The sequence below is a fragment of the Schistocerca piceifrons genome, unplaced genomic scaffold (assembly GCF_021461385.2).
Source record: "Schistocerca piceifrons isolate TAMUIC-IGC-003096 unplaced genomic scaffold, iqSchPice1.1 HiC_scaffold_1747, whole genome shotgun sequence".
NCBI classification, from domain to species: domain Eukaryota; kingdom Metazoa; phylum Arthropoda; class Insecta; order Orthoptera; family Acrididae; genus Schistocerca; species Schistocerca piceifrons.
This window is the reverse complement of record NW_025727620.1, coordinates 847,513-874,239: the sequence shown is the minus strand read 5'-3', so window position 1 is coordinate 874,239 and position 26,727 is coordinate 847,513.

Below are 26,727 nucleotides of genomic sequence, written 5' to 3'. Positions count from 1 at the left end.
TAAGGGATACAGTAAACCTGGAGAGAAGCATGGGAATCTATAACTAGTGTCGCAGGGATGGTTCAGATCATTGACCGTAAGAAGAGTCGGTCTTCTTGTACTTAAGTTGGCATTGTGCCTTTTCTATTTATATTCCGATGCAATTTCTGTGTTTCATCGTCAATAAGAAAATCAGAGGGATACAGTAATTCTGAAGTGAAGCATCGGAATCTATAACTAGTATCACAGGAATGGTTCAAAACAAAGTCAGTAAGAAGAGTCAGTCTACCTGTCTTTAAGTCGGCATTGTGGCTTTTGTATTTAATTCCGATGCAATTTCTGTGTTTCATCGTCAATATGAAGGTCCCAGGGATACAGTAAACCTGGAGTGTAGCATCGGAATCTATAACTAGTGTCACAGGAATGGTTCAAAACATAGACAGTAAGAACAGTCAGTCTTCGTGTACTTAAGCCGGCATTTTGCCTTTGGTATTTAATTCCAATGCAATTTCTGTGTTTCATCGTCAATAGGAAGGTCCAAGGTATACAGTAAACCTGAGGTGAAGCATCAGAATCTGTAACTAGCGTCACAGGAATGGTTCAAAACATAGTCAGTAAGAAGAGTCAGTCTTCTTGTACTTAAGTCGGCATTGTAACTTTTCACTTTATTTCCGATGCAATTTGTGTGTTTCATCGTCAATAACAAGGTCCAAGGGATACAGTAAACCTGGAGTGAAGCATCGGAATCTATAAGTAGTGTCAATGGAATGGTTCAAAGCATAGACAGTAAGAAGAGTCAGTGTTCTTGTACTTAAGTCGGCATTGTGCCTTTTGTATTTAATTCCGATGCTATTTCTGTGTTTCTTAGTCAATAAGAAGGTCAGAAGGGTACAGTAAACCTGAAGTGAATCATCGGAATCTATAGCACGTGTCACAGGAATGGTTCAAAACATAGTCAGTATGAAGAGTCAGTCTTCTTGTCCTTAAGTCGGCATTGTGCCCTTTGTATTTAATTTCGATGCAATTTCTGTGTTTCATCGTCAATAAGAAGGTCCAAGGGATACAGTAAACCTGGAGTGAAGCATCGGAATCTATAACTAGTGTCACAGCAATGGTTCAAACATAGTCAGTAAGAAGAGTCGGTCTTCTTGTACTTAGGTCGGCATTGTGCCATTTGTATTTAATTCCGATGCAATTTCTGTTTCATCGTCAATAAGAAGACCAAGGGATACAGTAAACCTGGAGTGTAGGCTCGGAATCTATAACTAGTGTCACAGGAATGGTTCAAAACATAGACAGTAAGAAGAGTCAGTCTTCGTGTACTTAAGTCGGCATTTTGCCTTTTGTATTTAATTCCGATGCAATTTCTGTGTTTCGTCGTCAATAAGAAGGTCCAAGGTATACAGTAAACCTGAGGTGAAGCATCGGAATCTATAACTATTGTCACAGGAATGGTTCAAAGCATAGACAGTAAGAAGAGTCAGTCGTCTTGTACTTACGTCGACAGTGTGCCTATTCTATTTATTTCCGATGCAATTTCTGTGTTTCATCGTCAATAAGAAGGTCAGAGGGATAAAATAAACCTGAAGTGAAGCATCGGAATCTATAACTAGTGTAACAGGATTGGTTCAAAACAAAGTCAGTAAGAAGAGTCTGTCTTCTTACCTTAAGTCGGCATTGTGCCTTTTGTATTTAATTCCGATGCAATTTCTGTGTTTCATCGTCAATAAGAAGGTCCAAGGGATACAGTAAACCTGAAGTAAAGCTTCGGAATCTATAGCCAGTGTCACAGGAATGGTTCAAACATAGTCAGTTAGAAGAGGCAGTCTTCTTGTACTTAAGTCGGCATTGTGCCTTTTGTAATTAATTCCGATGCAATTTCTGTGTTTCATCGTTTAATAAGAAGGTCCAAGGGATACAGTAAACCTGGAGTGACGCATCGGAATCTATAACTAGTGTCACAGGAATGGTTCAAAACTAAGTCAGTAAGAAGAGTCAGTCCTCTTGTCCTTAAGACGGCATTGTGCCTTTTTTATTTAATTCCGATGCAATTTCTGTGTTTCATCGTCAATAAGAATGTCCAAGGGATATAGTAAACCTGGAGTGAAGCATCGGAATCTATAACTAGTGTCACAGGAATGGTTCAAAACATAGACAGTAAGAAGAGTCAGTCTTCTTGTACTTACGTCGACATTGTGCCTTTTCTACTTAATTCCGATGTAATTTCTGCGTTTCATCGTCAATAAGAAGGTCAGAGGGATACAATACACCTGTAGTGAAGCATCGGAATCTACAGCTAGTGTCACAGGAATGGTTCAAAACATAGTATGTAAGAAGATTCTGTCTTCTTGTCCTTAAGTCGGCATTGTGCCTTTTGTAATTAATTCCGATGCAATTTCTGTGTTGCATCGTCAATAAGAAGGTACAAGGGATACAGTAAACCTGGAGTGAAGCATCGGAATCTATTACTATTGTCACAGGAATGGTTCAAATCATAGACAGTAAGAAGAGTCAGACTTCTTTCACTTAAGTCGGCATTGTGCCTTTTGTATTTAATTCCGATGCTACTTCTGTGTTTCATCGTCAATAAGAAGGTCCAAGGGATACAGTAAACCTGGAGTGAAGCATCGGAGTCTATCACTAGTGTCACAGGACTGGTTCAAAAATAGACAGTAAGAAGATTCAGTCTTCTTGTACTTAAGTCGGCATTGTGCCTTTTGTATTTAATTCCGATGCAATTTCTGTGTTTCATCGTCAATAAGAAGGTCAGAGGGATAGAGTAAACCCGAAGTGAAGCATCAGAATCTATAGCTAGTGTCACAGGAATGGTTCAAAACATAGTCAGTAAGAAGAGTCAGTCTTCTTGTCCTTAAGTCGGCATTGTGCCTTTTGTATATAATTCCGATGCAATTTCTGTGTTTCATCGTCAATAAGAAGGTCCAAGGGATACAGTAAACCTGGAGTGAAGCATCAGAATCTGTAACTAGTGTCACAGTAATGGTTCAAAACATAGACAGTAAGAAGAGTCAGTCTTCATGTACTTAATTCGGCATTGTGCCTTTAGTATTTAATTCCGATTCAATTTCTGTGTTTCATTGTCAATAAGAAGTTCCAAGGGATACAGTAAACAACAAGTGAAGCGTCGGAATCTATTACGGGTGTCACAGGAATGGTTCAAAACATAGTCAGTGGGAAGAGTCGGTCTTCTTGTACTTATGTCGGCGTTGTGCCTTTTGTATTTAATTCCGATGCATTTTCTGTGTTTCATCGTCAATAAGAAGGTCCAAGGGATACAGTAAACCTGAAGTGAAGCATCGGAATTTATAACTAGTGTCACAGGAATGGTTCAAAACATAGTCAGTAAGGCGAGTCAGTCTTCTTGTACTTAAGTCGGCATTGTGCCTTTTGTATTTAATTCCGATGCGATTTCTGTGTTTCATCGTCAATAAGAAGGACCAAGGGATACAGTATACCTGGAGTGAAGCATCGGAATCTATAACTAGTGTCACAGGGATGGTTCAAAACATAGACAGTCAGAAGAGTCAGTCTTCTTGTACTTAAGGCGGCATTGTGCCTTTTCTATTTAATTCCGGAGCAATTTCTGTGTTTCATCGTCAATGAGAATGTCAGAGGGATACAGTAATCCTGAAGTGAAGCATCGGAATCGATAACTAGTGTCACAGGAATGGTTCAAAACATAGCCAGTAAGAAGAATCAGTCTTGTTGTACTTAAGTCGGCATTGTGCCTTTTCTATTTAATTCCGATGCAATTTCTGTGTTTTATCGTCAATAAGAATGTCAGAGAGATACAATAAACCTGAAGCGAAGCATCGGAATCTATAACTAAAGTCACAGAAATGGTTCAAAACAAAGTCAGTAACAAGAGTCAGTCTTCTTGTCCTTAAGTCGGCATTGTGCCTTTTGTATTTAATTCCGATGCAATTTCTGTGTTTCATCGTCAATAAGAAGGTCCAAGGGATACAGTAAACCTGGAGTGAAGCATCGGAATCTATAACTAGTGTCACAGGTATGTTTCAAATCATAGACAGTAAGAAGAGTCAGTCTTCTTGTACTTAATTCTGCTTTGTGCATTTTTTATTTAATTCCGATGCAATTTCTGTGTTATAACGTCAATAAGAAGGTCCAAGCGATACAGTAAACCTGAAGTAAAGCATTGGAGTTTATAACTAGTGTCACAGGAACGGTTCAAAACATAGTCAGTAAGGAGTGTCAGTCTTCTTGTACTTAAGTCGGCATTGTGCCTTTTGTATTTAATTCCGATGCAATTTCTGTGTTTCATCGTCAATAAGAAGGACCAAGGGATACAGTAAACATTTAGTGAAGCATCGGAATCTATAACTAGTGTCACAGGGATGGTTCAAAACATAGTCAGTAAGAAGAGTCAGTCTTCTTGTACTTAAGTCGGCATTGTGCATTTTCTATTTAATTCCGATGCATTTTCTGTGTTTCATCGTCAATAAGAAGGTCCAAGGGATACAGTAAACCTGGAGTGAAGCTTCGAAATCTATAACTAGTGTCACAGGAATGGTTCAAAACATAGACAGTAAGAAGAGTCAGTCTTCTTGTACTTACGTCGACATTGTGCCTTTTCTATTTAATTCCGATGCAATTTCTGTGTTTCATCGTCAATAAGAAGGACCAAGGGATACAGTAAACGTGGAGTGAAGCATCGGAATCTATAGCTAGTGTCACAGGAATGGTTCAAAACATAGTCAGTAAGAAAAGTCAGTCTTCATGTCCTTAAGTCGGCATTGTGCCTTTTGTAATTAATTCCGATGCAATTTCTGTGTTTCATCGTCAATAAGAAGGACAAAGGGATACAGTAAACCTGGAGTGAAGCATCGGAATCTATAACTAGTGTCACAGGGATGGTTCAAAACATAGACAGTCAGAAGAGTCAGTCTTCTTGTACTTAAGGCGGCATTGTGCCTTTTCTATTTAATTCCGGAGCAATTTCTGTGTTTCATCGTCAATAAGAATGTCAGAGGGATACAGTAATCCTGAAGTGAAGCATCGGAATCGATAACTAGTGTCACAGGAATGGTTCAAAACATAGTCAGTAAGAAGAGTCAGTCTTGTTGTACTTAAGTCGGCATTGTGCCTTTTCTATTTAATTCCGATGCAATTTCTGTGTTTCATCGTCAATAAGAATGTCAGAGGGATACAATAAACCTGAAGCGAAGCATCGGAATCTATAACTAGTGTCACAGAAATGGTTCAAAACAAAGTCAGTAACAAGAGTCAGTCTTCTTGTCCTTAAGTCGGCATTGTGCCTTTTGTATTTAATTCCGATGCAATTTCTGTGTTTCATCGTCACTAAGAAGGTCCAAGGGATACAGTAAAACTGGAGTGAAGCATCGGAATCTATAACTAGTGACACAGGAATGTTTCAAATCATAGACAGTAAGAAGAGTCAGTCTTCTTGTACTTAATTCTGCTTTGTGCATTTTTTATTTAATTCCGATGCAATTTCTGTGTTTCAACGTCAATAAGAAGGTCCAAGCGATACAGTAAACCTGAAGTAAAGCATCGGAGTTTATAACTAGTGTCACAGGAATGGTTCAAAGCATAGTCAGTAAGAAAAGTCAGTCTTCTTGTCCTTAAGTCGGCATTGTGCCTTTTGTATTTAATTCCGATGCAATTTCTGTGTTTCATCATTAATAAGAAGGTCAGAGGGATACAGTAAACCTGAAGTGAAGCATCGGAATCCATAACTAGTGTCACAGGAATGGTTCAAAACATAGTCAGTAGGAAGAGTTAGTCTTCTTGTACTTAAGTCGGCGTTGTGCCTTTTGTATTTAATTCCGATGCAATTTCTGTGTTTCATCGTCAATAAGAAGGTCCAATTGATACAGTAAACCTGGAGTGAAGCATCGGAATCTGTAACTAGTGTCACAGGAATGGTTCAAATCATACACAGTAAGAAGAGTCGGTCTTCGTGTACTTCAGTCGGCATTTTGCCTTTTGTATTTAATTCCGATGCAATATTTGTGTTTCATCGTCAATTAGAAGTTCCAAGGGATACAGTAAACCTGAAGTGAAGCATCGGAATTCATAACTAGTGTCACAGGAATGGTTCAAAACATAGTCAGTATGAAGAGTTAGTCTTCTTGTACTTCAGTGGGCGTTGTGCCATTTGTATTTAATTCCGATGCATTTTCTGTGTTTCATCGTCACTAAGAACGTCCAAGGGATACAGTAAACCTGGAGTGATGCATCGGAATCTGTAACTAGTGTCACAGTAATGGTTCAAAACATAGACAGCAAGAAGAGTCAGTCTTCTTGTACTTAATTCTGCTTTGTGCATTTTGTATTTAATTCCGATGCAATTTCTGTGTTTCAACGTCAATAAGAAGGTCCAAGCGATACAGTAAACCTGAAGTAAAGCATCGGAGTTTATAACTAGTGTCACAGGAATGGTTCAAAGCATAGTCAGTAAGGAGTGTCAGTCTTCTTGTACTTAAGTCGGCATTGTGCTTTTGTATTTAATTCCGATGCAATTTCTGTGTTTCATCGTCAATAAGAAGGACCAAGGGATACAGTAAACCTTTAGTGAAGCATCGGAATCTATAACTAGTGTCACAGGGATGGTTCAAAACATAGTCAGTAAGAAGAGTCAGTCTTCCTGTACTTAAGTCGGCATTGTGCCTTTTCTATTTAATTCCGACGCAATTTCTGTGTTTCATCGTCAATAAGACGGTCCAAGGGATATAGTAAACCTGGAGTGAAGCATCGGAATCTATAACTAGTGTCACTGGAATGGTTCAAAACATAGACAGTAAGAAGGGTCAGTCTTCTTGTACTTACGTCGACATTGTGACTATTCTATTTATTTCCGATGCAATTTCTGTGTTTCATCGTCAATAAGAAGGTCAGAGGGATACAATAAACCTGAAGGGAGGCATCGGAATCTCTAACTAGTGTCACAGGAATGGTTCAAAACAAAGTCAGTAAGAAGAGTCAGTCTTCTTGTCCTTAAGTCGGCATTGTGCCTTTTGTATTTAATTCCGATGCAATTTCTGTGTTTCATCGTCAATAAGAAGGTCCAAGGGATACAGTAAACCTGAAGTGAAGCTTCGAAATTTATAGCTAGTGTCACAGGAATGGTTCAAACATAGTCCGTTAGAAGAGTCAGTCTTCTTGTACGTAAGACGGCATTGTACCTTTTGTAATTAATTCCGATGCAATTTCTGTGTTTCATCGTTTAATAAGAAGGTCCAAGGCATACAGTAAACCTGGAGTGACGCATCGGAATCTATAACTAGTGTCACAGGAATGGTTCAAAACTAAGTCAGTAAGAAGAGTCAGTCCTCTTGTCCTTAAGACGGCATTGTGCCTTTTGTATTTAATTCCGATGCTATTTCTGTGTTTCATCGTCAAAAAGAATGTCCAAGGGATATAGTAAACCTGAAGTGAAGCATCGGAATCCATAACTAGTGTCACAGGAAAGGTTCAAAACATAGTCAGTAAGGAGAGTCAGTCTTCTTGTACTTAAGTTGGCTTTGTGCCTTTTGTATTTAATTCCGATGCAATTTCTGTGTTTCATCGTCAATAAGAAGGACCAAGGGATACAGTAGAACTGGAGTGAAGCATCGGAATCTATAACTAGTGTCACAGGAATGGTACAAAGCAAAGTCAGTAAGAAGAGTCAGTCTTCTTGAACTTAATTCGGCATTGTGCCGTTTGTAATTAATTCCGATGCAATATCTGTGTTTCGTCGTCAATAAGAAGGTCCAAGGTATAGAGTAAACCTGAGGTGAATCATCGTAATCTATAGCTAGTGTCACAGGAATGGTTCAAAACATAGTCAGTATGAAGAGTCAGTCTTCTTGTCCTTAAGTCGGCATTGTGCCTTTTGTATTTAATTCCGATGCAATTTCTGTGTTTCATCGTCAATAAGAAGTTCCAAGGGATACAGTAAACCTGGAGTGAAGCAACGGAATCTGTAACTAGTGTCATAGGAATGGTTCAAATCATAGACAGTAAGAAGAGTCAGTCTTCTTGTACTTAATTCTGCATTGTGCTTTTGTATTTAATTCCGATGCATTTTCTGTGTTTCATCGTCAATAAGAAGGTCCTAGGGATACAGTAAACCTGAAGTGAAGCATCGGAATTAATAACTAGTGTCACAGGAATGGTTCAAAACATAGTCAGTAAGGAGAGTCAGACTTCTTGTACTTAAGTCGGCATTGTGCCTTTTCTATTTAATTCCGATGCAATTTCTGTGTTTCATCGTCAATAAGAAGGACAAAGGGATACAGTAAACCTGGAGTGAAGCATGGGAATCTATAACTAGTGTCGCAGGGATGGTTCAGAACATTGACCGTAAGAAGAGTCGGTCTTCTTGTACTTAAGTTGGCATTGTGCCTTTTCTATTTATATTCCGATGCAATTTCTGTGTTTCATCGTCAATAAGAAGATCAGAGGGATACAGTAATTCTGAAGTGAAGCATCGGAATCTATAACTAGTATCACAGGAATGGTTCAAAACAAAGTCAGTAAGAAGAGTCAGTCTACCTGTCTTTAAGTCGGCATTGTGCCTTTTGTATTTAATTCCGATGCAATTTCTGTGTTTCATCGTCGATAAGAAGGTCCAAGGGATACAGTAAACCTGGAGTGAAGCTTCGAAATCTATAACTAGTGTCACAGGAATGGTTCAAAGCAGAGACAGTAAGAAGAGTCAGTCTTCTTGTACTTACGTCGACATTGTGCCTTTTCTATTTAATTCCGATGCAATTTCTGTGTTTCATCGTCAATAAGAAGGACTAAGGGATACAGTAAACCTGGAGTGAACCATCGGAATCTATAGCTAGTGTCACAGGAATGGTTCAAAACATAGTCAGTAACAAAAGTCAGTCTTCATGTCCTTAAGTCGGCATTGTGCCTTTTGTAATTAATTCCGATGCAATTTCTGTGTTTCATCGTCAATAAGAAGGACCAAGGGATACAGTAAACCTGGAGTGAAGCATCGGAATCTATTACTAGTGTCACAGGGATGGTTCAAAACATAGACAGTCAGAAGAGTCAGTCTTCTTGTACTTAAGGCGGCATTGTGCCTTTTCTATTTAATTACGGAGCAATTTCTGTGTTTCATCGTCAATAAGAATGTCAGAGGGATACAATAAACCTGAAGCGAAGCATCGGAATCTATAACTAGTGTCACAGAAATGGTTCAAAACAAAGTCAGTAACAAGAGTCAGTCTTCTTGTCCTTAAGTCGGCATTGTGCCTTTTGTATTTAATTCCGATGCAATTTCTGTGTTTCATCGTCAATAAGAAGGTCCCAGGGATACAGTAAACCTGGAGTGAAGCATCGGAATCCATAACTAGTGTCACAGGAATGTTTCAAATCATAGACAGTAAGAAGAGTCAGTCTTCTTGTACTTAATTCTGCTTTGTGCATTTTGTATTTAATTCCGATGCAATTTCTGTGTTTCAACGTCAATAAGAAGGTCCAAGCGATACAGTAAACCTGAAGTAAAGCATCGGAGTTTATAACTAGTGTCACAGGAATGGTTCAAAGCATAGTCAGTAAGGAGTGTCAGTCTTCTTGTACTTAAGTCGGCATTGTGCCTTTTGTATTTAATTCCGATGCAATTTCTGTGTTTCATCGTCAATAAGAAGGACCAAGGGATACAGTAAACCTTTAGTGAAGCATCGGAATCTATAACTAGTGTCACAGGGATGGTTCAAAACATAGTCAGTAAGAAGAGTCAGTCTTCCTGTACTTAAGTCGGCATTGTGCATTTTCTATTTAATTCCGATGCAATTTCTGTGTTTCATCGTCAATAAGAAGGTCCAAGGGATACAGTAAACCTGGAGTGAAGCATCGGAATCTATAACTAGTGTCAATGGAATGGTTCAAAACATAGTCAGTAAGAAGAGTCAGTCTTCTTGTACTTAAGTCGGCATTGTGCCTTTTCTATTTAATTCCGACGCAATTTCTGTGTTTCATCGTCAGTAAGAAAGTCCAAGGGATATAGTAAACCTGGAGTGAAGCATCGGAATCTATAACTAGTGTTACTGGAATGGTTCAAAACATAGACAGTAAGAAGGTTCAGTCTTCTTGTACTTACGTCGACATTGAGCCTATTCTATTTATTTCCGATGCAATTTCTGTGTTTCATCGTCAATAAGAAGGTCAGAGGGATACAATAAACCTGAAGTGAGGCATCGGAATCTATAACTAGTGTCACAGGAATGGTTCAAAACAAAGTCAGAAAGAAGAGTCAGTCTTCTTGTCCTTAAGTCGGCATTGTGCCTTTTGTATTTAATTCCGATGCAATTTCTGTGTTTCATCGTCAATAAGAAGGTCCAAGGGATACAGTAAACCTGAAGTGAAGCTTCGAAATTTATAGCTAGTGTCACAGGAATGGTTCAAACATAGTCCGTTAGAAGAGTCAGTCTTCTTGTACTTAAGTCGGCATTGTGCCTTTTGTAATTAATTCCGATGCAATTTCTGTGTTTCATCGTTTAATAAGAAGGTCCAAGGCATACAGTAAACCTGGAGTGACGCATCGGAATCTATAACTAGTGTCACAGGAATGGTTCAAAACTAAGTCAGTAAGAAGAGTCAGTCCTCTTGTCCTTAAGACGGCATTGTGCCTTTTGTATTTAATTCCGATGCTATTTCTGTGTTTCATCGTCAATAAGAATGTCCAAGGGATATAGTAAACCTGGAGTGAAGCATCGGAATCTATAACTGGTGTCACAGGAATGGTTCAAAACATAGTCAGTAAGGAGAGTCAGTCTTCTTGTACTTAAGTTGGCTTTGTGCCTTTTGTATTTAATTCCGATGCGATTTCTGTGTTTCATCGTCAATAAGAAGGACCAAGGGATACAGTAGAACTGGAGTGAAGCATCGGAATCTATAACTAGTGTCACAGGAATGGTACAAAGCAAAGTCAGTAAGAAGAGTCAGTCTTCTTGTCCTTAAGTCGGCATTGTGCCGTTTGTAATTAATTCCGATGCAATATTTGTGTTTCGTCGTCAATAAGAAGGTCCAAGGTATAGAGTAAACCTGAGGTGAATCATCGTAATCTATAGCTAGTGTCACAGGAATGGTTCAAAACATAGTCAGTATGAAGAGTCAGTCTTCTTGTCCTTAAGTCGGCATTGTGCCTTTTGTATTTAATTCCGATGCAATTTCTGTGTTTCATCGTCAATAAGAAGTTCCAAGGGATACAGTAAACCTGGAGTGAAGCAACGGAATCTGTAACTAGTGTCATAGGAATGGTTCAAATCATAGACAGTAAGAAGAGTCAGTCTTCTTGTACTTAATTCTGCATTGTGCTTTTGTATTTAATTCCGATGCATTTTCTGTGTTTCATCGTCAATAAGAAGGTCCAAGGGATACAGTAAACCTGAAGTGAAGCATTGGAATTAATAACTAGTGTCACAGGAATGGTTCAAAACATAGTCAGTAAGGAGAGTCAGACTTCTTGTACTTAAGTCGGCATTGTGCCTTTTCTATTTAATTCCGATGCAATTTCTGTGTTTCATCGTCAATAAGAAGGACCAAGGGATACAGTAAACCTGGAGAGAAGCATGGGAATCTATAACTAGTGTCGCAGGGATGGTTCAGAACATTGACCGTAAGAAGAGTCGGTCTTCTTGTACTTAAGTTGGCATTGTGCCTTTTCTATTTATATTCCGATGCAATTTCTGTGTTTCATCGTCAATAAGAAAATCAGAGGGATACAGTAATTCTGAAGTGAAGCATCGGAATCTATAACTAGTATCACAGGAATGGTTCAAAACAAAGTCAGTAAGAAGAGTCAATCTACCTGTCTTTAAGTCGGCATTGTGCCTTTTGTATTTAATTCCGATGCAATTTCTGTGTTTCATCGTTAATATGAAGGTCCCAGGGATACAGTAAACCTGGAGTGTAGCATCGGAATCTATAACTAGTGTCACAGGAATGGTTCAAAACATAGACAGTAAGAACAGTCAGTCTTCGTGTACTTAAGCCGGCATTTTGCCTTTGGTATTTAATTCCAATGCAATTTCTGTGTTTCATCGTCAATAGGAAGGTCCAAGGTATACAGTAAACCTGAGGTGAAGCATCTGAATCTGTAACTAGCGTCACAGGAATGGTTCAAATCATAGTCAGTAAGAAGAGTCAGTCTTCTTGTACTTAAGTCGGCATTGTAACTTTTCACTTTATTTCCGATGCAATTTGTGTGTTTCATCGTCAATAACAAGGTCCAAGGGATACAGTAAACCTGGAGTGAAGCATCGGAATCTATAAGTAGTGTCAATGGAATGGTTCAAAGCATAGACAGTAAGAAGAGTCAGTGTTCTTGTACTTAAGTCGGCATTGTGCCTTTTGTATTTAATTCCGATGCTATTTCTGTGTTTCTTAGTCAATAAGAAGGTCAGAAGGGTACAGTAAACCTGAAGTGAATCATCGGAATCTATAGCACGTGTCACAGGAATGGTTCAAAACATAGTCAGTATGAAGAGTCAGTCTTCTTGTCCTTAAGTCGGCATTGTGCCCTTTGTATTTAATTTCGATGCAATTTCTGTGTTTCATCGTCAATAAGAAGGTCCAAGGGATACAGTAAACCTGGAGTGAAGCATCGGAATCTATAACTAGTGTCACAACAATGGTTCAAACATAGTCAGTAAGAAGAGTCGGTCTTCTTGTACTTAGGTCGGCATTGTGCCATTTGTATTTAATTCCGATGCAATTTCTGTTTCATCGTCAATAAGAAGACCAAGGGATACAGTAAACCTGGAGTGTAGGCCCGGAATCTATAACTAGTGTCACAGGAATGGTTCAAAACATAGAAAGTAAGAAGAGTCAGTCTTCGTGTACTTAAGTCGGCATTTTGCCTTTTGTATTTAATTCCGATGCAATTTCTGTGTTTCGTCGTCAATAAGAAGGTCCAAGGTATACAGTAAACCTGAGGTGAAGCATCGGAATCTATAGCTAGTGTCACAGGAGTGGTTCAAAACATAGTCAGTAAGAAGAGTCAGTCTTCCTGTCCTTAAGTCGGCATTGTGTCGTTTGTATTTAATTCCGATGCAATTTCTGTGTTTCATCGTCAATAAGAAGTTCCAAGGGATACAGTAAACCTGGAGTGAAGCAACGGAATCTATAACTAGTGTCACAGGAATGGTTCAAATCATGGACAGTAAGAACAGTCAGTCTTCTTGTACTTAATTCTGCATTGTGCCTTTTGTATTTAATTCCGATGCAATTTCTGTGTTTCATCGTCAATAAGAAGGTCCAAGGGATACAGTAAACCTGAAGTGAAGCATCGGAATTTATAACTAGTGTCACAGGAATGGTTCAAAACATAGTCAGTAAGGAGAGTCAGTCTTTTTGTACTTAAGTCGGCATTGTGCCTTTTGTATTTAATTCCGATGCAATTTCTGTGTTTCATCGTCAATAAGAAGGACCAAGGGATACAGTAAACCTGGAGTGAAGCATCGGATTCTATAACTAGTGCCACAGGGATGGTTCAGAACATAGACCGTAAGAAGAGTCAGTCTTCTTGTACTTAAGTCGGCATTGTGCCTTTTCTATTTATATTCCAATGCAATTTCTGTGTTTCATCGTCAATAAGAAGATCAGAGGGATACAGTAATCCTGAAGTGAAGCATCGGAATCTATAACTAGTGTCACAGGAATGGTTCAAAACATAGGCAGTAAGAAGAGTCAGTCTTGTTGTACTTAAGTCGGCATTGTGCCTTTTCGATTTAATTCCGATGCAATTTCTGTGTTTCATCGTCAATAAGAATGTCAGAGGGATGCAATAAACATGAAGCGAAGCATTGGAATCTATAACTAGTGTCACAGAAATGGTTCAAAACAAAGTCAGTAAGAAGAGTCAGTCTTCTTGTCCTTAAGTCGGCATTGTGCCTTTTGTATTTAATTCCTAAGCAATTTCTGTGTTTCATCGTCATTAAGAAGGACCAAGGGATACAGTAAACCTGGAGTGAAACATCGGAATCTATAACTAGTGTCACAGGAATGGTTGAAAACATAGTCAGGAAGGTGAGTCAGTCTTCTTGTACTTAAATCGGCACTGTGCCTTTTGTATTTAATTCCGATGCAATTTCTGTGTTTCATCGTCAATAAGAAGGACCAAGGGATACAGTAAACCTGGAGTGAACATCGGAATCTATAACTAGTGTGACAGGAATGGTTCATACCATAGACAGTAAGAAGAGTCAGTCTTCTTGTACTTACGTCGACACTGTGCCTTTTCTATTTAATTCCGATGCAATTTCTGTGATTCGTCGTCAATAAGAAGGTCCAAGGTAAACTGTAAAAATGAGGTGAATCATCGGAATCTATAGCTAGTGTCACAGGAATGGTTCAAAACATAGTCAGTAAGAAGAGTCAGTCGTCTTGTTCTGAAGTCGGCATTGTGCATTTTGTATTTAATTCCGATGCAATTTCTGTGTTTCATCGACAATAAGAAGTTCCAAGGGATACAGTAAACCTGGAGTGAAGCAACGGAATCTATAACTAGTGTCACAGGAATGGTTCAAAACATAGACAGTAAGAAGAGTCAGTCTTCTTGTACTTAATTCTGCATTGTGCCTTTTGTATTTAATTCCGATGCAATTTCTGTGTTTCATAGTCAATAAGAAGGTCAGAGGGATACAATAAACCTGAAGTGAAGCATCGGAATCTATAACTAGTGTCACAGGAATGGTTCAAAACAAAGTCAGTAAGAAGGGTCAGTCTTCTTGTCCTTAAGTCCGCATTGTGCCTTTTGTATTTAATTCCGATGAAATTTCTGTGTTTCATCGTCAATAAGAAGGTCCACGGGATACAGTAAACCTGAAGTGATGCTTCGGAATCTATAGCTGGTGTCACAGGAATGATTCAAACGTAGTCAGTTAGAAGAGTCAGTCTTCTTGTACTTAAGTCGGCATTGTGCCTTTTATAATTATTTCCGATGCAAATTCTGTGTTTCATCGTTTAATAAGAAGGTCCAAGGGATACAGTAAACCTATAGTGACGCATCGGAATCTATAACTAGTGTCACAGGAATGGTTCAAAGCTAAATCAGTAAGAAGAGTCAGTCCTCTTGTCCTAAAGACGGCATTGTGCCTTTTGTATTTAATTCCGATGCAATTTCTGTGTTTCATCGTCAATAAGAATGTCCAAGGGATATCGTAAACCTGGAGTGAAGCATCGGAATCTATGTATAACTAGTGTCACAGGAATGGTTCAAAACATAGACAGTAAGAAGGTTCAGTCTTCTTGTACTTACGTCGACATTGAGCCTATTCTATTTATTTCCGATGCAATTTCTGTGTTTCATCGTCAATAAGAAGGTCAGAGGGATACAATAAACCTGAAGTGAGGCATCGGAATCTATAACTAGTGTCACAGGAATGGTTCAAAACAAAGTCAGAAAGAAGAGTCAGTCTTCTTGTCCTTAAGTCGGCATTGTGCCTTTTGTATTTAATTCCGATGCAATTTCTGTGTTTCATCGTCAATAAGAAGGTCCAAGGGATACAGTAAACCTGAAGTGAAGCTTCGAAATTTATAGCTAGTGTCACAGGAATGGTTCAAACATAGTCCGTTAGAAGAGTCAGTCTTCTTGTACTTAAGTCGGCATTGTGCCTTTTGTAATTAATTCCGATGCAATTTCTGTGTTTCATCGTTTAATAAGAAGGTCCAAGGCATACAGTAAACCTGGAGTGACGCATCGGAATCTATAACTAGTGTCACAGGAATGGTTCAAAACTAAGTCAGTAAGAAGAGTCAGTCCTCTTGTCCTTAAGACGGCATTGTGCCTTTTGTATTTAATTCCGATGCGATTTCTGTGTTTCATCGTCAATAAGAAGGACCAAGGGATACAGTAGAACTGGAGTGAAGCATCGGAATCTATAACTAGTGTCACAGGAATGGTACAAAGCAAAGTCAGTAAGAAGAGTCAGTCTTCTTGTCCTTAAGTCGGCATTGTGCCGTTTGTAATTAATTCCGATGCAATATCTGTGTTTCGTCGTCAATAAGAAGGTCCAAGGTATAGAGTAAACCTGAGGTGAATCATCGTAATCTATAGCTAGTGTCACAGGAATGGTTCAAAACATAGTCAGTATGAAGAGTCAGTCTTCTTGTCCTTAAGTCGGCATTGTGCCTTTTGTATTTAATTCCGATGCAATTTCTGTGTTTCATCGTCAATAAGAAGTTCCAAGGGATACAGTAAACCTGGAGTGAAGCAACGGAATCTGTAACTAGTGTCATAGGAATGGTTCAAATCATAGACAGTAAGAAGAGTCAGTCTTCTTGTACTTAATTCTGCATTGTGCTTTTGTATTTAATTCCGATGCATTTTCTGTGTTTCATCGTCAATAAGAAGGTCCAAGGGATACAGTAAACCTGAAGTGAAGCATTGGAATTAATAACTAGTGTCACAGGAAAGGTTCAAAACATAGTCAGTAAGGAGAGTCAGACTTCTTGTACTTAAGTCGGCATTGTGCCTTTTCTATTTAATTCCGATGCAATTTCTGTGTTTCATCGTCAATAAGAAGGACCAAAGGATACAGTAAACCTGGAGAGAAGCATGGGAATCTATAACTAGTGTCGCAGGGATGGTTCAGAACATTGACCGTAAGAAGAGTCGGTCTTCTTGTACTTAAGTTGGCATTGTGCCTTTTCTATTTATATTCCGATGCAATTTCTGTGTTTCATCGTCAATAAGAAAATCAGAGGGATACAGTAATTCTGAAGTGAAGCATCGGAATCTATAACTAGTATCACAGGAATGGTTCAAAACAAAGTCAGTAAGAAGAGTCAATCTACCTGTCTTTAAGTCGGCATTGTGCCTTTTGTATTTAATTCCGATGCAATTTCTGTGTTTCATCGTCAATATGAAGGTCCCAGGGATACAGTAAACCTGGAGTGTAGCATCGGAATCTATAACTAGTGTCACAGGAATGGTTCAAAACATAGACAGTAAGAACAGTCAGTCTTCGTGTACTTAAGCCGGCATTTTGCCTTTGGTATTTAATTCCAATGCAATTTCTGTGTTTCATCGTCAATAGGAAGGTCCAAGGTATACAGTAAACCTGAGGTGAAGCATCAGAATCTGTAACTAGCGTCACAGGAATGGTTCAAATCATAGTCAGTAAGAAGAGTCAGTCTTCTTGTACTTAAGTCGGCATTGTAACTTTTCACTTTATTTCCGATGCAATTTGTGTGTTTCATCGTCAATAACAAGGTCCAAGGGATACAGTAAACCTGGAGTGAAGCATCGGAATCTATAAGTAGTGTCAATGGAATGGTTCAAAGCATAGACAGTAAGAAGAGTCAGTGTTCTTGTACTTAAGTCGGCATTGTGCCTTTTGTATTTAATTCCGATGCTATTTCTGTGTTTCTTAGTCAATAAGAAGGTCAGAAGGGTACAGTAAACCTGAAGTGAATCATCGGAATCTATAGCACGTGTCACAGGAATGGTTCAAAACATAGTCAGTATGAAGAGTCAGTCTCCTTGTCCTTAAGTCGGCATTGTGCCCTTTGTATTTAATTTCGATGCAATTTCTGTGTTTCATCGTCAATAAGAAGGTCCAAGGGATACAGTAAACCTGGAGTGAAGCATCGGAATCTATAACTAGTGTCACAACAATGGTTCAAACATAGTCAGTAAGAAGAGTCGGTCTTCTTGTACTTAGGTCGGCATTGTGCCATTTGTATTTAATTTCGATGCAATTTCTGTTTCATCGTCAATAAGAAGACCAAGGGATACAGTAAACCTGGAGTGTAGGCCCGGAATCTATAACTAGTGTCACAGGAATGGTTCAAAACATAGACAGTAAGAAGAGTCAGTCTTCGTGTACTTAAGTCGGCATTTTGCCTTTTGTATTTAATTCCGATGCAATTTCTGTGTTTCGTCGTCAATAAGAAGGTCCAAGGTATACAGTAAACCTGAGGTGAAGCATCGGAATCTATAGCTAGTGTCACAGGAGTGGTTCAAAACATAGTCAGTAAGAAGAGTCAGTCTTCCTGTCCTTAAGTCGGCATTGTGTCGTTTGTATTTAATTCCGATGCAATTTCTGTGTTTCATCGTCAATAAGAAGTTCCAAGGGATACAGTAAACCTGGAGTGAAGCAACGGAATCTATTACTAGTGTCACAGGAATGGTTCAAATCATGGACAGTAAGAACAGTCAGTCTTCTTGTACTTAATTCTGCATTGTGCCTTTTGTATTTAATTCCGATGCAATTTCTGTGTTTCATCGTCAATAAGAAGGTCCAAGGGATACAGTAAACCTGAAGTGAAGCATCGGAATTTATAACTAGTGTCACAGGAATGGTTCAAAACATAGTCAGTAAGGAGAGTCAGTCTTTTTGTACTTAAGTCGGCATTGTGCCTTTTGTATTTAATTCCGATGCAATTTCTGTGTTTCATCGTCAATAAGAAGGACCAAGGGATACAGTAAACCTGGAGTGAAGCATCGGATTCTATAACTAGTGCCACAGGGATGGTTCAGAACATAGACCGTAAGAAGAGTCAGTCTTCTTGTACTTAAGTCGGCATTGTGCCTTTTCTATTTATATTCCAATGCAATTTCTGTGTTTCATCGTCAATAAGAAGATCAGAGGGATACAGTAATCCTGAAGTGAAGCATCGGAATCTATAACTAGTGTCACAGGAATGGTTCAAAACATAGGCAGTAAGAAGAGTCAGTCTTGTTGTACTTAAGTCGGCATTGTGCCTTTTCGATTTAATTCCGATGCAATTTCTGTGTTTCATCGTCAATAAGAATGTCAGAGGGATGCAATAAACATGAAGCGAAGCATTGGAATCTATAACTAGTGTCACAGAAATGGTTCAAAACAAAGTCAGTAAGAAGAGTCAGTCTTCTTGTCCTTAAGTCGGCATTGTGCCTTTTGTATTTAATTCCTAAGTAATTTCTGTGTTTCATCGTCATTAAGAAGGACCAAGGGATACAGTAAACCTGGAGTGAAACATCGGAATCTATAACTAGTGTCACAGGAATGGTTGAAAACATAGTCAGGAAGGTGAGTCAGTCTTCTTGTACTTAAATCGGCACTGTGCCTTTTGTATTTAATTCCGATGCAATTTCTGTGTTTCATCGTCAATAAGAAGGACCAAGGGATACAGTAAACCTGGAGTGAACATCGGAATCTATAACTAGTGTGACAGGAATGGTTCATACCATAGACAGTAAGAAGAGTCAGTCTTCTTGTACTTACGTCGACACTGTGCCTTTTCTATTTAATTCCGATGCAATTTCTGTGATTCGTCGTCAATAAGAAGGTCCAAGGTAAACTGTAAAAATGAGGTGAAGCATCGGAATCTATAGCTAGTGTCACAGGAATGGTTCAAAACATAGTCAGTAAGAAGAGTCAGTCGTCTTGTTCTGAAGTCGGCATTGTGCATTTTGTATTTAATTCCGATGCAATTTCTGTGTTTCATCGACAATAAGAAGTTCCAAGGGATACAGTAAACCTGGAGTGAAGCAACGGAATCTATAACTAGTGTCACAGGAATGGTTCAAAACATAGACAGTAAGAAGAGTCAGTCTTCTTGTACTTAATTCTGCATTGTGCCTTTTGTATTTAATTCCGATGCAATTTCTGTGTTTCATAGTCAATAAGAAGGTCAGAGGGATACAATAAACCTGAAGTGAAGCATCGGAATCTATAACTAGTGTCACAGGAATGGTTCAAAACAAAGTCAGTAAGAAGGGTCAGTCTTCTTGTCCTTAAGTCCGCATTGTGCCTTTTGTATTTAATTCCGATGAAATTTCTGTGTTTCATCGTCAATAAGAAGGTCCACGGGATACAGTAAACCTGAAGTGATGCTTCGGAATCTATAGCTGGTGTCACAGGAATGATTCAAACGTAGTCAGTTAGAAGAGTCAGTCTTCTTGTACTTAAGTCGGCATTGTGCCTTTTATAATTATTTCCGATGCAAATTCTGTGTTTCATCGTTTAATAAGAAGGTCCAAGGGATACAGTAAACCTATAGTGACGCATCGGAATCTATAACTAGTGTCACAGGAATGGTTCAAAGCTAAATCAGTAAGAAGAGTCAGTCCTCTTGTCCTAAAGACGGCATTGTGCCTTTTGTATTTAATTCCGATGCAATTTCTGTGTTTCATCGTCAATAAGAATGTCCAAGGGATATCGTAAACCTGGAGTGAAGCATCGGAATCTATGTATAACTAGTGTCACAGGAATGGTTCAAAACATAGACAGTAAGAAGAGTCAGTCTTCTTGTACTTACGTCGACATTGTGCCTTTTCTATTTAATTCCGATGCAATTTCTGTGTTTCATCGTCAATAAGAGGGCCAAGGGACACAGTAAACCTGGAGTGAAGCATTGGAATCTATAGTTAGTGTCACAGGAATGGTTCAAATCATAGTCAGTAAGAAGAGTCAGTCTTCTTGTCCTTAAGTCAGCATTGTCCCATTTGTAATTAATTCCGATGCAATTTCTGTGTTTCATCGTCAATAAGAAGTTCCAAGGGATACAGTAAACCTGGAGTGAAGCAACGGAATCTGTAACTAGTGTCATAGGAATGGATCAAATCATAGACAGTAAGAAGAGTCAGTCTTCTTGTACTTAATTCTGCATTGTGCTTTTGTATTTAATTCCGATGCATTTTCTGTGTTTCATCGTCAATAAGAAGGTCCAAGGGATACAGTAAACCTGAAGTGAAGCATGGGAATCTATAACTAGTGTCGCAGGGATGGTTCAGAACATTGACCGTAAGAAGAGTCGGTCTTCTTGTACTTAAGTTGGCATTGTGCCTTTTCTTTTTATATTCCGATGCAATTTCTGTGTTTCATCGTCAATAAGAAGATCAGAGGGATACAGTAATTCTGAAGCGAAGCATCGGAATCTATAACTAGTATCACAGGAATGGTTCAAAACAAAGTCAGTAAGAAGAGTCAGTCTACCTGTCTTTAAGTCGGCATTGTGCGTTTTGTATTTAATTCCGATGCAATTTCTGTGTTTCATCGTCAATATGAAGGTCCCAGGGATACAAAAAACCTGGAGTGTAGCATCGGAATCTATAACTAGTGTCACAGGAATGGTTCAAAACATAGACAGTAAGAAGAGTCAGTCTTCGTGTTCTTAAGTCGGCATTTTGCCTTTTGTATTTAATTCCGATGCAATTTCTGTGTTTCGTCGTCAATAAGAAGGTCCAAGGTATACAGTAAACCTGAGGTGAAGCATCGGAATCTATAGCTAGTGTCACAGGAGTGGTTCAAAACATAGTCAGTAAGAACAGTCAGTCTTCTTGTACTTAATTCTGCATTGTGCCTTTTGTATTTAATTCCGATGCAATTTCTGTGTTTCATCGTCAATAAGAAGGTCCAAGGGATACAGTAAACCTGAAGTGAAGCATCGGAATTTATAACTAGTGTCACAGGAATGGTTCAAAACATAGTCAGTAAGGAGAGTCAGTCTTTTTGTACTTAAGTCGGCATTGTGCCTTTGGTATTTAATTCCGATGCAATTTCTGTGTTTCATCGTCAATAAGAAGGACCAAGGGATACAGTAAACCTGGAGTGAAGCATCGGATTCTATAACTAGTGCCACAGGGATGGTTCAGAACATAGACCGTAAGAAGAGTCAGTCTTCTCTAGTACTTAAGTCGGCATTGTGCCTTTTCTATTTATATTCCGATGCAATTTCTGTGTTTCATCGTCAATAAGAAGATCAGAGGGATACAGTAATCCTGAAGTGAAGCATCGGAATCTATAACTAGTGTCACAGGAATGGTTCAAAACATAGGCAGTAAGAAGAGTCAGTCTTGTTGTACTTAAGTCGGCATTGTGCCTTTTCTATTTAATTCCGATGCAATTTCTGTGTTTCATCGTCAATAAGAATGTCAGAGGGATGCAATAAACATGAAGCGAAGCATCGGAATCTATAACTAGTGTCACAGAAATGGTTCAAAGCAAAGTCAGTAAGAAGAGTCAGTCTTCTTGTCCTTAAGTCGGCATTGTGCCTTTTGTATTTAATTCCTAAGCAATTTCTGTGTTTCATCGTCAATAAGAAGGACCAAGGGATACAGTAAACCTGGAGTGAAACATCGGAATCTATAACTAGTGTCACAGGAATGGTTGAAAACATAGTCAGGAAGGTGTGTCAGTCTTCTTGTACTTAAATCGGCACTGTGCCTTTTGTCTTTAATTCCGATGCAATTTCTGTGTTTCATCGTCAATAAGAAGGACCAAGGAATACAGTAAACCTGGAGTGAAACATCGGAATCTATAACTAGTGTCACAGGAATGGTTCATACCATAGACAGTAAGAAGAGTCAGTCTTCTTGTACTTACGTCGACACTGTGCCTTTTCTATTTAATTCCGATGCAATTTCTGTGTTTCGTCGTCAATAAGAAGGTCCAAGGTAAACTGTAAAAATGAGGTGAAGCATCGGAATCTATAGCTAGTGTCACAAGAATGGTTCAAAACATAGTCAGTAAGAAGAGTCAGTCGTCTTGTTCTGAAGTCGGCATTGTGCCTTTTGTATTTAATTCCGATGCAATTTCTGTGTTTCATCGACAATAAGAAGTTCCAAGGGATACAGTAAACCTGGAGTGAAGCAACGGAATCTATAACTAGTGTCACAGGAATGGTTCAAAACAAAGTCAGTAAGAAGGGTCAGTCTTCTTGTCCTTAAGTCCGCATTGTGCCTTTTGTATTTAATTCCGATGAAATTTCTGTGTTTCATCGTCAATAAGAACGTCCACGGGATACAGTAAACCTGAAGTGAAGCTTCGGAATCTATAGCTGGTGTCACAGGAATGATTCAAACGTAGTCAGTTAGAAGAGTCAGTCTTCTTGTACTTAAGTCGGCATTGTGCCTTTTATAATTATTTCCGATGCAATTTCTGTGTTTCATCGTTTAATAAGAAGGTCCAAGGGATACAGTAAACCTGGAGTGACGCATCGGAAGCTATAACTAGTGTCACAGGAATGGTTCAAAGCTAAGTCAGTAAGAAGAGTCAGTCCTCTTGTCCTAAAGACGGCATTGTGCCTTTTGTATTTAATTCCAATGCAATATCTGTGTTTCATCGTCAATAAGAATGTCCAAGGGATATAGTAAACCTGGAGTGAAGCATCGGAATCTATGTATAACTAGTGTCACAGGAATGGTTCAAAACATAGACAGTAAGAAGAGTCAGTCTTCTTGTACTTACGTCGACATTGTGCCTTTTCTATTTAATTCCGATGCAATTTCTGTGTTTCATCGTCAATAAGAGGGCCAAGGGACACAGTAAACCTGGAGTGAAGCATTGGAATCCATAGCTAGTGTCACAGGAATGGTTCAAAACATAGTCAGTAAGAAGAGTCAGTCTTCTTGTCCTTAAGTCGGCATTGTCCCATTTGTAATTAATTCCGATGCAATTTCTGTGTTTCATCGTCAATAAGAAGGTCCAAGGTATACAGTAAACCTGGAGTGAAGCATCGGAATCTATAACTAGTGTCACAGGAATGGTTCAAATCTTAGTCAGTAAGAAAAGTCAGTCTTATTGTACTTAAGTCATCATTGTGCAGTTTCTATTGTATTCTGGTGCAATTTCTGTGTTTCATCGTCAATATGAAAGGTCAACCGATACAGTAAACCTGGAGTGAAGCATCGGAATCTATAACTATTGTCACAGGAATGGTTCAAATCATAGACAGTAAGAAGAGTCAGACTTCTTTTACTTAAGTCGGCATTGTGCCTTTTGTATTTAATTCCGATGCTATTTCTGTGTTTCATCGTCAATAAGAAGGTCCAAGGGATACAGTAAACATGGAGTGAAGCATCGGAGTCTATCACTAGTGTCACAGGACTGGTTCAAAAATAGAAAGTAAGAAGAGTCAGTCTTCTTGAACTTAATTCGCCATTGTGCCTTTTGTATTTAATTCCGATGCAATTTCTGTGTTTCATCATCAATAAGAAGGTCAGAGGGATACAGTAAATCTGAAGTAAAGCATCGGAATCCATAACTAGTGTCACAGGAATGGTTCAAACATAGACAGTAAAAAGAGTTAGTCTTCTTGTACTTAAGTCGGCGTTGTGCCTTTTGAATTTAATTCCGATGCAATTTCTGTGTTTCATCGTCAATAAGAAGGTCCAAGGGATACAGTAAACCTGGAGTGAACCATCGGAATCTGTAACTAGTGTCAAAGGAATGGTTCAAATCATACACAGTAAGAAGAGTCGATCTTCGTGTACTTCAGTCGGCATTTTGCCTTTTGTATTTAATTCCAATGCAATTTTTGTGTTTCATCGTCAATTAGAAGGTCCAAGGGATAAAGTAAACCTGAAGTGAAGCATCGGAATCCATAACTAGAGTCACAGGAATGGTTCAAAACATAGTCAGTAAGAAGAGTCAGTCTTCTTGTACTTAAGTCGGCGTTGTGCCTTTTGTATTTAATTCCGATGCAATTTCTGTGTTTCATCGTCAATAAGAACGTCCACGGGATACAGTAAACCTGGAGTGAAGCATCGGAATCTGTAACTAGTGTCACAGTAATGGTTCAAAACATAGACAGTAAGAAGAGTCAGTCTTCTTGTACTTAATTCGGCATTGTGCCTTTTGTATTTAATTCCGATGCAGTTTCTGTGTTTCATCGTCAGTAAGAAGGTCCGAGGGATACTGTAAACATCAAGTGAAGCGTCGGAATCTATAACGGGTGTCACAGGAATGGTTCAAAACATAGTCTGTAGGAAGAGTCGCTCTTCTTGTACTTAAGTCGGCATTGTGCCTTTTGTATTTAATTCCGATGCACTTTCTGTGTTTCATCGTCAATAAGAAGGTGCAAGGGATACCCTAAACCTGGAGTGAAGCATCGGAATCTCTAACAGTATCACAGGAATGGTTCAAAACATAGACAGTAAGAAGAGTCAGTCCTCTTGTACTTCATTCTGCTTTGTGCAATTTGTATTTAATTCCGATGCAATTTCTGTGTTTCATCGTCAACAAGAAGGTCCAAGCGATACAGTAAACCTGAGGTGAAGCATCGGGGTTTATTACTAGTGTCACAGGAATGGTTCAAAACATAGTCAGTAAGGAGTGTCAGTCTTCTTGTACTTTAGTCAGCATTGTGCCTTTTGTATTTATTTCCGATGCAATTTCTGTGTTTCATCGTCAATAAGAAGGTCCAAGGGATACAGTAAACCTCAAGTGAAGCATCGGAATCTGTAATGGGTGTCACAGGAATGGTTCAAAACATAGTCAGTAGGAAGAGTCTTTCTTCATGTACTTAAGTCGGCATTGTGCCTTTTGTATTTAATTCCGATGCATTTTCTGTGTTTCATCGTCAATAAGATGGTCCAAGGGATACTGTAAACCTAAAGTGAAGCATCGAAATTTATAACTAGTGTCACAGGAATGGTTCAAAACTCAATCAGTAAGGAGAGTCAGTTTTCTTGTACTTAAGTCGGCATTGTGACTTTTGTATTTAATTCCGATGCAATTTCTGTGTTTCATCGCAATAAGGAGGACCAAGGGATACAGTAAACCTGGAGTGAAGCATCGGAATCATTAACTAGTGTCACAGGGATGGTTCAAAACATAGACAGTAAGAAGAGTCAATCTTCTTGTACTTAAGTCGGCATTGTGCCTTTTCTATTTAATTCCGATGCAATTTCTGTGTTTCATCGTCAATAAGAAGGTCCAAGCGATACAGTAAACCTGAAGTGAAGAATCGGAGTTTATAACTAGTGTCACAGGAATGGTTCAAAACATAGTCAGTAAGGAGTGTCAGTTTTCTTGTTCTTAAGTGGGCATTGTGTCTTTTGTTTTTAATTCCGATGCAATTTCTGTGTTTCATCGTCAATAAGAAGGACCAAGGGATACAGTAAACCTGGAGTGAAGCATCGGAATCTATAACTAGTGTCACAGGGATGGTTCAAAACATAGACAGTAAGAAGAGTCAGTCTTCTTGTACTTAAGTCGGCATTGTGCCTTTTGTATTTAATTCCGATGCAGTTTCTCTGCTTCATCGTCAATACGAAGGTACAAGGTATACAGTAAAAATGCAGTGAAGCGTCGGTATCTAAAACTAGTGTCACAGGAATGTTTCAAATCATAGACAGTAGGAAGAGTCACTGTTCTTGTACTTAAGTAGGCATTGTGCCTTTTGTAATTTAATTCCGATGCAATTTCTGTGTTTCATCGTCAGTAAGAAGATCCAAGGGATACAGTAAACCTGCAGTGAAACATCGGAATCTATAAGTAGTGTCACAGGAATGGTTCAAAGCATAGATAGTAAGAAGAGTCAGTCTTCTTGTACTTAAGTCGGCATTATGCCTTTTGTATTTAAATCCGATGCAATTTCTGTGTTTCATCGTCAATAAGAAGGTCCAAGGGATACAGTACACCTCAAGTGAAGCATCGGAATCTATAAGTAGTGTCACAGGAATGGTTCAAAACATAGTCAGTCGGAAGAGTCGGTCTTCATGTACTTAAGTCGGCATTGTGCCTTTTCTATTTAATTCCGCTGCAATTTCTGTGTTTCATCGTCAATAAGAAGGTCAAAGGGATACAGTAAACCTGAAGTGAAGCATCGGAATCTATAACTAGTGTCACAGGAATGGTTCAAATCATAGACAGTAGGAAGAGTCAATGTTCTGGTACTTAAGTCGGCATTGTGCCTTTTGTATTTAATTCCGATGCAGTTTCTGTGCTTCATCGGCAATAAGAAGGTCCACGGGATACAGTAAACCTGAAGTGAAGCATCGGAATCTATAACTAGTGTCACAGGAATGGTTCAAACGTA